We start from the raw sequence: 12,500 nt of genomic DNA, 5'->3' as shown, positions 1-12,500 counted from the left end.
CTCAGTGGTCAGGTTTTTTGTAAGGAGTGTCAGATCAGAATAGGTAAAGTGAAGGTAAATATAGAACACAGTGGAAGTGAGTGTTTGAAAGTGTACTCGACTTCTAACCACGTCTGTGTCACATCTCGGAATTTCCTCATCTTTCCTTCTCCTCCTCCTCCTCCCCCCCTCCTCCTCCTTTTTTTCATTTCACCTTGCCTTACTTTTATTTGGTCCCCCTTCATTTCTCTCGCTTTACTTCTTTCATTTAACCTTGTCTGACACCACTTTATTGTAGTATCCTGTCTCATTTCATGCATCCACACACTAGTCTGCACACACACACACACACACACACACACACACACACACACACACACACACTCACACACACACACACACACACACACACACACACACACACACACACACACACACACACACACACACACCACACCTTTCCTGCCTGTCACTACCCCATTCCGATCCCCATCTCCCCTCCATCCAGCACACCAACAATTTACATCATCTCTTATCTTGCTCATCGTCTATTTTTTCCCTACGTTAACACCTGCAGTTTCTAATCCCATTTACACCTGGTCCACCGCGTCCCCCCTTCCCTGGCCAGTCATTTGAAACGCTTTGCTCTATTTACTATGACTGTTTTCAAAGGCCACAGAGATGATTAGTCGGATTCTCAAGAGTGTTTATCTTGTTGATAATGAAGAAATCTTTTTAATGTCTCTAGGACAGTAAAAAAAAAAAAAAAGAACAAGGAAAACTTCTTACTTCAATTGGAGCCTTTTTGAATATAGTGGAGTTGCGAAGCAGAAGTGTTTCAGAATATGGTCTTCTGTGTCGCTCCTCACCTGCCAAGTCAGCGCTCACCCTTCGGCAACCGCTCAGCCTCCCCTTTAAGGAAGCATCCACCGAGGCTATGGAGCACCGGTGGCCCTACCTTGGTGCTACAATTTAGGAGAGTAACGCGGGGCGACCTCGTGGTGGATGCAACGCGCTTTAAGTTTTATGTGTCAGTCTGGTCTCTGTCCGCACCGTGGAGACGAAGAATCCCTTCAGTGTGCTGGAGGAAGTGAAGGAGGAGGAGGTGGACATGTCGGGGAGGAGACAAGAAGGAGGGGACAGACACAGTTATCCTGCCCCAAGGTAGAGTGCTTGTGCTTGGTGATAGTCAGGTTAGGCACTTAGATAGTGTGTTTTGTGCCAGAGATAGGAAGCGCAGGTCAAGGGTATGTTTGCCGAGGGCTGAGATAGGGAAGGTAGTTGATAGGCTAGACACGGGCTTGGAAAATGATGGGACCAAACCCATTGTTTTTTCTCAGCGCGGGAGGGAGTGACCTTGATAAGCTCAGGAGTAAGGAACTGTTCAGAAGGTTTTGACAGGCTTTGGATAGGATTAGGAACAAGGGAGGGATCCTTGTGGTATGTGGTGTCTTGTCGAGGAGGGGAGTAACCGCACTCCAGCGCTTTTTTTCATTAGTCAGGAGGGAAGAAGTGGTTGTGAGGTCAAAACGAAGGACAAATTAGTTAAATCTAGAAAGATAACTAGCTCAGGGAAAGTGAGAAATAGCTTAAGTGTTTACTACACAAATTGTAGAAATATTTTGATTTAAATAGACTTGCTTAGAGGAATAGCGTGTGTAGAGAACTTTGATATCATTGATTTAACTGAAACTTGGTTACATATGTCAGGAAAAGTATTTAATCCAGAGGTTAAGATAGATGGCTATACACTGTTCTATAAAGACAGGGAAAACGGGAGAGGAGGCGGTGTCGCGTTACACGTTAGGGGACACATTACAGTGTTGTATTAACAATAGAACTAAAACAGATAGCAAAGCAGTCGATATGGGTAGATATTAAGGAAGGATCGCAGTCAGTAGTACTGGGAGTAGTGTACAGGCCACCAAACAGTACAAAGGAAATTAACACCTCACTGTGGCAGGAAATAAATAGAGCAGGCAGGTACAGTCAGGTATGTGTGGTAGATTTTAATTTTAGGAATATCGACTGGAGCCTGATGGTGGGTAACAAGGAAGCAGAGGAATTTCTTAAGATAATTCAGGATAATTTTTTAAAAACAGTTAGTCGTAGAACCCACAAGGGGGAACAATATTCTAGATTTAATTCTTATTAACAGGGAGGAAGTAGTCACGCAGGTAGAGGTTGGAGGACAGCTAGGTAACAGTGACCATTGGGAAATAAGGTACAAAGCAATATGGGAAGAAACTTTTAGAAGCAAAAAACACTAGTAAAATACCTGCCTTTACGAGAGCAGATTTTGAGGAATTAAAAAGGTATCTCCAAGGAGTTGACTGGCAACGGATGCAGGGTGAGGTCAGGTCAGGGACGGAGTTGAGAGAGATAAAGCAGGATGAGAGAGATGAGGTGAGGCGTGAGGGTGTAGGACAAGAGGAGGGAAGATGTGTCCGAAAGGGGCGGAGGAGAGAGAGAGAGAGAGAGAGAGAGAGAGAGAGAGAGAGAGAGAGGGGGAGATAGATGTGAGTATGTTGGAGGGTCAGGTCATGCTGAAATGGGAGAGGTGAGATCGAGGCGAGTAGATGAGGGAGTGGAGAGGATGGAAGGGGCCGAAATGAGGGGATTAGGTGAAGTAAATGTAGATGAGTTGTATAAATATTTCGTAGATAAATTGCATACAGGTAATTAGCAAACATCCCGTATAAAGGAATAAGATCACAGAAAAATGACCCTAAATGGATGGCTGCTAGGTTAAAATATTATATAGGGCGGAAGAGAAGTATATATATAAGAGATTAAGGGTAGGTGAAGAGGTTTAAAGCCAACAATATAACGAATTAGTTAGAACAGTCAGGAGAAGTTAACGAGGAAGACTAGGGGCAATTATGAATTAAAGGTAGCCAGCCAGGCTGAAGACGGATCCCAAGGGATTTTATCAGGTATACAGGAAGAATAATAAAGATACTATAGGTCTATTAAAGGCAGCAGATGAGGAGCTGGTTAGTTTTAGGGAGGAGATTAGTAAAATTCTGAATGAGCATTTTTTAATTGTTTTCACCCAGGAAAACATGCAGGATATGCCGAATAGTGAACAGATGTTTATAGTAGATGAGAATGAGAAGCTGACGTATTTCCATAACTAAGGAGATAGCGGAACAGGAGATAGATAGGCTAAAAAAGTTCAAGACACCAGGACCAGATGAATTATATCCCAGAGTACTTAAGGAATGCAAAGAGGTTATTAGTGAGCCGTTAGTTTCTTACTTTAGGAAATCACTTGAGTCAGGTGAGGTACCAGCAATGTGGAGGCAGGCTAATGTAGTACCCATCTTTAAGAAAGGAGATAAAACTTTAGCGTCTAATTATAGACCTGTCAGCTTAACTTCAGTTGTAGGTAAAACACTAGAGTCAGTAATAGCGAGGAACGTTAGGGAACATTTAGACAAACATAACTTGATAAATCAGTCACAGCATGGCTTCACGAAGGGGAAGTCTTGCCTGACGAACTTGTTAAGTTTTTACAGTAAAGTGTACGAGGCAGCAGATAATGGTGATAGTTATGAAATCTTATATCTGGACTATAGTAAAGCTTTTGACAAGGTATTCCATCAGAGGATCCTGAGAAACGTTAAGGCACACGGGATAGATGGAAAGGTTTTAGGCTGCATAAGGTCATGGCTGAGCGACAGGCGATGAAGAGTTGTAATAAACGGCTCTAAATCCGAGTGGGATCATGTAATTAGTGGGGTGCCACAGGGATCAGTATTAGAGCCATTGTTGTTTTTAATATATACATCAGTGACTTGGATAGTGGAATTTGTAGTGATGTTAGTAAATTTGCGGATGACACAAAGATAGGCAGATTAATTAAGTCAGAATCGGATGCCATCGCCTTGCAGGCAGATTTAGATAGGATGAATTAATGGACGGACAGATGGCAAATGCAGTTTGATATCAACAAATGCAAAGTACTTAGCGTAGGTAGAGGAAACCCACACAGTAGGTACACATTAAACAACGAAACTTTGGTAGGTTTAGAGTACGAGAAAGATTTAGGAGTTATAGTTAGCTCTGAACTCCGTCTAGGAAAGCAGTTCTGGTCCCCACATTACAGGAAATATATAGGTCAGTTAGAATCAGTACAGAGGAGAATGACTAAAAGGATACAGGGAATGAGGAGTATTTCTTACGAGGCGAGATTGAAGCTAATTTACATTCTTTAGAGAGACGTAGGTTAAGAGGGAAACATGATAGAAGTCTTTAAGTGGTATAAGTGGTTATAACAAGGGGGATGTAGGCAAAATTCTTAGGATCAACAACCAGAATAGAACAAGAAATAACGGGTTTCAAGCTTGAAAAATTTAGGTTTAAGAAAGAGATAGGAAGAAATTGGTTCTCAAATAGAGTGGTAGTTGAGTGGAACGGACTCAGTAATCAAGTTGTTAGTGCTAAGACATCAGAGAGCTTTAAGAGAAGATTAGATGGGTTTATGGATGGGGATGATAGGTGGAAATAGGTAGGTACTCGTATATTTCATACAGGGACTGCCACGTGTAAGCCTGGTCGCTTCTTGTAGCTTTCCTTATTTTTTATGTTCTTATATGTCTACTGCCTCTCCTTCTTGTTCTGCACTCTGGTCACCACCACCACCACCATCACCACCACCACCACCACCACCACCACCACCACCACCACCACCACCACCACCACCACTACAGCAGCTTATCTATACTTATGTCTACTGCTTCCCCTTTCTCTTCCATACGATCTGCCATTTCTTCTGCGCCGTGCCGCCATCACCGTCATCATCATTATCATTGTTCGCTCCCCGTGCGCTCCCACTTCTCTGCACATCACCAGTGCCACAACACCATATCCGCAACACACACACACACACACACAAAAAAAAAAAAAAAGCCATGTCACACCTATATTATGTAGAGTATCACATTATATGCTTTTCACAAACACTAAGGAAAAGAAAAGAAAATTTGAGGTGTAAGTAATGACAACCCCTTTTTATGCTTTTTTTTTTATCTTTTCTTTTATCATGTCTTATTTTTGGCGTCTGCGGTTTATTTTCCATCTGGCAATCCCCCTCCTCCTTTTTTTTTTTTTTTTTTTTTTTTAAGCGCCTTTCCTCCTGACGGCACGAACAAGGCCCGAGAGGGAATATACAAGGCAGCAGCAGGGCGGGCTTGGCAGGGGCGAGGAGAAAAGCGGTGTGCTCTCCGTAAGGTCAGGCATGCAGGCGAAGAGAAAGACGTGGGTGCTTGCGTCGCCTCTCATCCTACATCCCACTGCGTCCCCGGTGCTGGCTGGTCACGCCCTTCTGTGTCGCCACCCGTCTTGGTGAATCTAGTGGCCTGTGTTGTTTTCCTTCCCTAAATAGACAGATAAAAAGTCTCATAGTAATATTTGTTTTTCTTCCCTAAATAGACATTCTTGGCGAGTAATATTTATTATTTTCTTTCTTAAATAGACATAAATTCTTAGGGAGTAATATTTATTTTCTGTCCCTAAATAACTAAGAATTATCGGGAAGTGATGATTTTCTTCCCTAGATAAACAAAAAATTCTCAAAGAGTAATATTTATTCTTCCCGAAAATATACGAAAATTCCGCGGGAGTAATGTTTATTTCCCTTTCCTAAATACGTAGATATAAGAATTCCCCAGAGTCACATTCCTTTCACAGACTACGAGTAAGGTTTGTGTTTCCCTTCATGATTTCGGAACGTAGAAAACGAGGATGAAGGTTTGCTTGGCCCGTTGGTCTGCGCTCCGTCAATTTTTATTTTATATATTGATTTTTAATGTAAGAATAATCCCGGCCTTGGGGTACAAAAAGGGAGAGAGAGAGAGAGAGAGGGAGAGGGAGAGGGAGAGAGAGAGAGAGAGAGAGAGAGAGAGAGAGAGAGAGAGAGAGAGAGAGAGAGAGAGAGAGAGAGAGAGAGAGAGAGAGAAAAGAATACCCACTGAAGGTGCCGGTCTCTAAAAAGTAGAGCCAAAAGAAACTATCCAAAATTAAAGAAATATCTTTGAATAATAATTTAAATACATAATAACGTAAGAAAATAAGGAGACACCAAAAAAGCCACTTGACCCACACAAGGTTGCTCCTGAACACTTAAAACTCAGCATCTACCATTATCATCAATACATTCACCCATCCTCCTCTTGAAATTGTATGACGTCTTTACCCTTGGTGAATTCATTCCACTTTTTCACAACCCTATTTGTGAACCAAGTTTTTTTTTTTTACTTCCCTTTTAAATCTGAATTTGTCAAGTTGATAACTATTCTTAGGAGCCCCAACTTGTTACCTGACTAGCTACTGTGCTGTTTATAGACATATCTTACTTATCTTTCTTTTTCTTTTCTTTCAATGTAAGAGAGAATCTGGCCAAGGGGAACAAAAGACAGCAAGAGAGAGAGAGAAAAAAAAAAAGAAAAATCATAAAAGACCCAATAGAGATGTTAGTCCCAAAAGAGAATTATTATCAACAAGGCTATCCAAGAATTAGTAGAAGTGTCTGTCCTTTGTGGTCGAGGGTCCCTGGGTGGCATGACCAACTGGAACACGGGGAGCGGAGCAGGAAGCCTTAAAAATGACAAGTGAAGAGAGGAGGAGTGGATCTCTTAAACTTTCAAGACCTTGTTCCAGAAGTGTCCTCGGGCGTGTAATCGATGCACAGCTTACGTGAGCATTACAGCCGCTCCTCCTTTTTCCCTCGTGCGATATTTCTCGGGTGATTGTGTCCCCAAGTTTGGAGAGAGAGAGAGAGAGAGAGAGAGAGAGAGAGAGAGAGAGAGAGAGAGAGGAGAGAGAGAGAGGGAGAGGGAGAGACTCGTGAGGGCCCCGAACTCCATCATGCGAAGCGGCGGCGGAAACTCGTCGGTTCCGGAACACGAACATTAAGAAGGAAGAGCTTTATGTGGGGGAACTTATGCTGCAGAGACCGACCCGACCCGTCTGAGAGGAGGGAACTTGGTCCGGCGGGTTTGGCACGGGCGCGCGCACACACACACACACACACACACACACACACACACACACACACACACACACACACACACACACACACACACACACACAGAAGGAGAGAGAGAGAGAGAGAGAGAGAGAGAGAGAGAGAGAGAGAGAGAGAGAGAGAGAGAGAGAGAAGAGAGAGAGAAGAGAAGAGAAGAGAAGAGAAGAGAGAAAGAGAAGAGAAGAGAAGAGAAGAGAAGAGAAGAGAAGAGAAGAGAAGAGAAGAGAAGAGAAGAGAAGAGACAACCAGGCGAGCGTGGTGTGAGAACAGTCTTGTTTAGAGAGAGGAGGCAGCACAGTCAGTTGTGTGTAAAGTGACGCCACAGAAGGGGGGAGCGGTCAGCTGGAGGGAGGGTTCTCGGCGAGGAGCAGGTAAACATTCTTTCAACGCTAAAAAGAGGGTGGGAGGAAAAATACCGAGGAGCTTTTGAATACCCTGAAGGAGGTGAGGGTGGTGGGGTGGTGGTTCCCGGAGGCTTTGCTGTGCCGGGGGTCAGGGAGAGGGAGTTGCAGAGGAGGGCGAAAGGAATCATAAGCAGAAAACTAGCGTACAGGGATATGTTGGTCAGAACCACTACTTCAGAAACGAGGAATATATGTACTTGTAGACGTATGAACAGCAATACTTGAAGTCAAAAGTCAAAAGTTGAAATAATAATAAAAAAAAGTCTATTTCAACTTCACGAACTAAAATCTTCACCGAGGTCAAGGCTGTGAAGTACTGTAATATTTATTAATGAATTGCAAAAGATAACAATGAACCTTGACTTGACTTGTCTTGATTTCTTTATGAACCCCCTTACGTGGAAGCTTGTAAAGGAGGCACAGCTGCTTGGAGGAAGGTATAGACTGAAACTTAATTAACATCTCTCACGGAATGTTTGTCATAGCTACGAGTATATATAAGCCTTTTGTGAACCAGTTTGATCTTGTGCTGACATTACTGAGAGGTGGCCTGTGTGGAGGAGATGGCACCTGGTGAGTGAAGAAAACGTAATGGGGTCTCTGATCTCCGTTTGGAAAGGCCAGAACCAGATTTATATTTTGCTGACATTACTGAGTGGTGGCTGAAGGAAGAACAAGCGCTTGATCTTTGCTCACCGTTATGAAAATAAGTCAAGTTTTAGTCAAGAAGAAACGAGAAAGCGCTGGATCTAAAGTTGAGGGATATTTCACTTAACAAAGCGTGATGGATATTGTCCACGCCGGCAATGTAGCAACAGCAATTAGACACACCCTGCCCCCTTCACTCTGCATGAGGCGGTAGCACCCACAAAACAGGCACTCCTAGTCTTTGTCGCCGTCAATAGCAACTCCCCCAAGTAATACAGCGTTTAATTAAGGCAAACGCCACACAAATGATCACTCACCTTGGCAGGAGTACAGAAGGCGACGAGACACACACTCACTGGTCTGCGGGACTCCCTCTCGTCTCACCCCTGAGTCACCCACCACACCGAGTTTGCGGCGCGTTAGTGGTTACGATGCTCACTTAGTTGATAAAGATAAGTGACAGAATTTGATAAAGTAAATTGACAGTGATACAAAAATAGATTAAGTTCCAAGAGCCATTAGGGAACAGACAGAAATAGCACAGCAGTAAGTTACCAGGAAATGTTACTAGAGACACCAATGTTAATAAAGATAAACGATGGAAAATTTAATAGAGTAAATTAACAGTGATGTAAAATATAATAAGTTCACAGAGGCATGAGGAAACAGACAAAAGTAGCACACTAGTAAGGAAACTAGGAAATGTTACGAGACACACACAGTTAATAAAAATAAGAGATTGAGTCTCGGAGTAAACAAACAGTAAAATAAGAGAGAATAAGCTCATACGCACAGAAGCACAGAAGTACAGTTTAAGGAAAGCAAACACAGCATTTAGTAAACGGAGAACCAAAGAGAGCGAGGCTATTCCTTTTTTTGACTGCAGGGATGAAAAATTGCCTGTGTTATACCTCGGCCTTTCTGTGGGCGGGTCATTGGGTGGGTGGCGGCGGCGCTGGTGGTGGCGGCGATGGTGGTGATGGTCCTGACTTGCCGCGCCCCCTCGCCAAAGAAGCGGCGAGGTGTGGGCAGGGAGACAGGAGGTGTTCTCTTAAGGCATTAACATATGAATTCTTCCAGGAAGTGTACGAGCTGTTCCTTCCCCTGCAGCAGAGAGAGAGAGAGAGAGAGAGAGAGAGAGAGAGAGAGAGAGAGAGAGAGAGAGAGAGAGAGAGAGAGAGAGAGAGAGAGAGAGAGAGAGAGAGAATAATGATATTCTTTTCTTTGCTCTTCCCTTCTTCATTTTGTCCCTTTCTCCTTCCCTCCTTCCTTTCTTTCTTTCTTTCTTTCTTTCTTTTTTTCTTTCTTTTTTCTTCCCTCCCTGCCTCCCCCCCCCACACACACACACACACACACACACACAGAGAGAGAGAGAGAGAGAGAGAGAGAGAGAGAGAGAGAGAGAGAGAGAGAGAGAGAGAGAGAGGGAGAGAGAAAGGTATTAATGGAACATCTAGCTCAGGGTGATGCAACACTTGACAAGGGAAACTGGCCAATTTGCTCCCTCCATCATTAGCGAGATTAAGGAGAAGAGAAATTTCCTGACGAGAAAAGTAGGGATAATTTTTACACTTCCACAGATTTTGTCTATTTTTTGCATGGCAGGTTTTACGCACGCAATGTTTTTTTTTTTTATTTTTTTTTCTCTTTGTTTACCGACTTCCACCAGATTCTTTTTTGTGTTTGCTTTTCATCTTTTTTTTTCTTTTTTACGAGATACAGAATTGTTTTATTTTTACGTACGTGTGTTGTTGTTTTTCTTGTTCTTGTTCTTGTTCTTGTTCTTGTTCTTGTTCTTCTTCCTTCTATTGTTACTGAGATACTGCATGCTTTTATTTCGCTTCATTTGGTTACTTTCTATTTTTCATTGTTTTTTTTTATTTTTTTCGTGCTGCATACATAAGTTTATTATTATTATTATTATTATTATTATTATTATTATTATTATTATTATTATTATTAGTAGTAGTAGTAGTAGTAGTAGTAGTAGTAGTAGTAGTGGTAGTAGTAGTAATATAATTCGTTTCTTTCCATATCATTACACTTTAACTTGGAAAAAATGTTGAGGCAATTTTTTTCTTTAGAAAGTCTGCGTTTTATATGGATCTTGTTTCATTTTATGGTTTTATTTTTATATGTCTATTGTTATTTTTTACCATCTCTTGATTTGCACAACATTTACTTCAATTTCTAAGCATTTTTTTTACATATATACTCTCGAAATAGATAATTCTTTATTTGCTTTTTTGTTTTTAGTCTACGTTTTTACATACATCTGTATTTTTCGTTCTTCCACTTTTGAAAGCTATTACTCACATCATATACATATTTAATTTTACTGTTTCACTGGTACTTCACACATCTTTCCTGAATTACTAACCACTCAGAGACATCTTTCCATGTTTTACAGTCACCTCCAAGCATTGTACTGGTTAAAAATTGCAATATCTATTCTTTTTTATCCTCTTCTTTCTTTTAGATGTTTGTGAAGATTCCATACATTCCTTTCAGTGCTCTGAGTTGTTGCATATCGCTGTGAAAGGGATAAGATCCATTCGTCTGTTTTTTCCTCTATAGAAGCACTACAATATATTTTTTTGCCAAACTACGTAACGTCTCCATTTTTTTTTTTTAAGTTCCTCTATGGAAATCTGTTACATTGTACGGATATGTCTATGAATATGAATATGTGTGAAACAGACTTCATAAGCCTCCTATTATTATTTCTTTACCTCTTCTCTCGCAGCGTACATGGGCCATTTCGGGAAACTTCATTACTCTTACCTGCAATTTTTTTTTCCTTCCCTCTCTCCACTTGAAAAGTCAACACTGTTATTATCTCTGTTATTATTTTGGCAAACTTCCTCACAAGTTTAGATGATGCCCTCCTTTACGGTGTATGGACGGGTTCCTTCTTCTCCTCCATTTCTTCCCCCCATTTTTTTCCATCCACGCGTTTGACAAGTTTAAAATTTCTCTACTTTTTTTTTTATTTTTAATTTTTTTTTTATCCTTGTTCGCGAGCTCATGTGATTACTTTTGCTGTATGTACCCCGCCTGCTTACCTCCATCTATCATTTCTTTCTTTCTTTTTCCCCCTTCCTTCCTTCTATCCTTCTTTCTTTCCTTCCTTTCTTCCTTTTTTCATTCCTTAAATTTTTCCTTGTTTCCCTCTCCTTCCTTCCTTCCTTCCTTCGTTATATTCTTTCCTTTAAACTCTCTCTCTCTCTCTCTCTCTCTCTCTCTCTCTCTCTCTCTCTCTCTCTCTCTCTCTCTCTCTCTCTCTCTCTCTCCCTCTCTCATCCATTATGACAACACTTATAAAAAAATCGCTTCTTTTTTCCGCTGGTCACGTGTCAAATAGATGTGGGAAGGAAAGGCTGCGGCTCGCGATGTGTGTGGTGTGGCAGGGGCTTGCAGTGTTAATCTATTTATTTATCTATCTGTCTACTTACTTGTCTTTTTATTTAATCAGTACGCTTGTTTGTTTGTCTGTTCGTTCATCCATCCGTTTTCTGTTTGTAGGTCAGCCATTTTTACTGCAGGATTTATTCATATTTCTATCTTTGACGTACAGTACGTACAGACATATTTATTTTATTTATTTATTCATTCAGATGCAGGAATGTGTTTTTTTTCTCGTTTGTTTTTTTTCACCTTTTTCCTTTTTTTTTTTTTTTAATTTTCGTTCGTCCATCCATTTTTGTGTCACGCTTTTGTTTGTTATATATATATTTTTTTCTTTTCTTTTATTTGTATTTCTTTTGTTTTGTTGCGTTGCGTATATTTATTTTTTCTCTCCTCCTCCTGCTCCTCCTCCTCCTCTTGTCAAGTTTCCTTTTTTCTTTTTTTTTCTGTTTTGATGATGAGTTTAATTTTTGTTGTTTGTATTTTTTTTCTAGTTTTACTCATTTTTTCTTTTTTTTAATTTTTTTTATCGGAGTTCCTGGATGGAGAGGCTGAGTGTTTCTTAAAAGTTTGCGAAATGGACGGTGTGCTGGGAGGCCGGGTTGGAGAAGGAGGGAAGAGGAGGAGGAGGAGGAGGAGGAGGAGGAGGAGGAGGAAAGTTAAGTAAAAGAGACTGTCTAAAATGAAGGACGGCATGCTATAAATACTTTACAGAGAGAGAGAGAGAGAGAGAGAGAGAGAGAGAGAGAGAGAGAGAGAGAGAGAGAGAGAGAGAGAGAGAGAGAGAGAGAGAGAGAAGTGAAGTGAAGTGAAGTGGACGACGTTGATATTATCTTGTGCTGTGATAATGTCTGAAGTGGCTCTTGGATGTTATTACATTGTCCTCCTCCTCCTCCTCCTCCTCCTTTCCATCCCTCTTCTCTTTCAACAACAACAACAACAACAACAACAACAACAACAACAACAACAACAGCAACTACTACTACTACTACTACTACTACTACTACTACTACTACTACTACTACTACTAC

The 12,500-nt window shown here is 41.3% G+C and overlaps 1 protein-coding gene across 6 annotated transcripts in view; it reads left to right on the top strand.

Moving 5' to 3' along the window:
• The window catches only part of LOC135089876 (uncharacterized), a 148,483-nt gene that overhangs the window by 67,091 nt on the left and 68,892 nt on the right, over nucleotides 1–12,500 (top strand). Inside the window, exon 3 of one of the 6 annotated variants that reach the window (XR_010261678.1) lies at nucleotides 5,109–5,295. The exons of the other annotated variants lie outside the window; for them this stretch is intronic. The gene's annotated coding sequence lies outside the window, so the exon portion shown is untranslated. Of the gene's footprint in view, nucleotides 1–5,108; nucleotides 5,296–12,500 lie in introns of those variants that run through there. 6 annotated transcript variants of the gene reach the window in all.

This window comes from Scylla paramamosain, chromosome 3 (genome assembly GCF_035594125.1).
Source record: "Scylla paramamosain isolate STU-SP2022 chromosome 3, ASM3559412v1, whole genome shotgun sequence".
Lineage (NCBI taxonomy): Eukaryota > Metazoa > Arthropoda > Malacostraca > Decapoda > Portunidae > Scylla > Scylla paramamosain.
The sequence above is the reverse complement of the archived record's forward strand: the minus strand, read 5'-3'. Positions and strand labels throughout refer to the sequence as shown.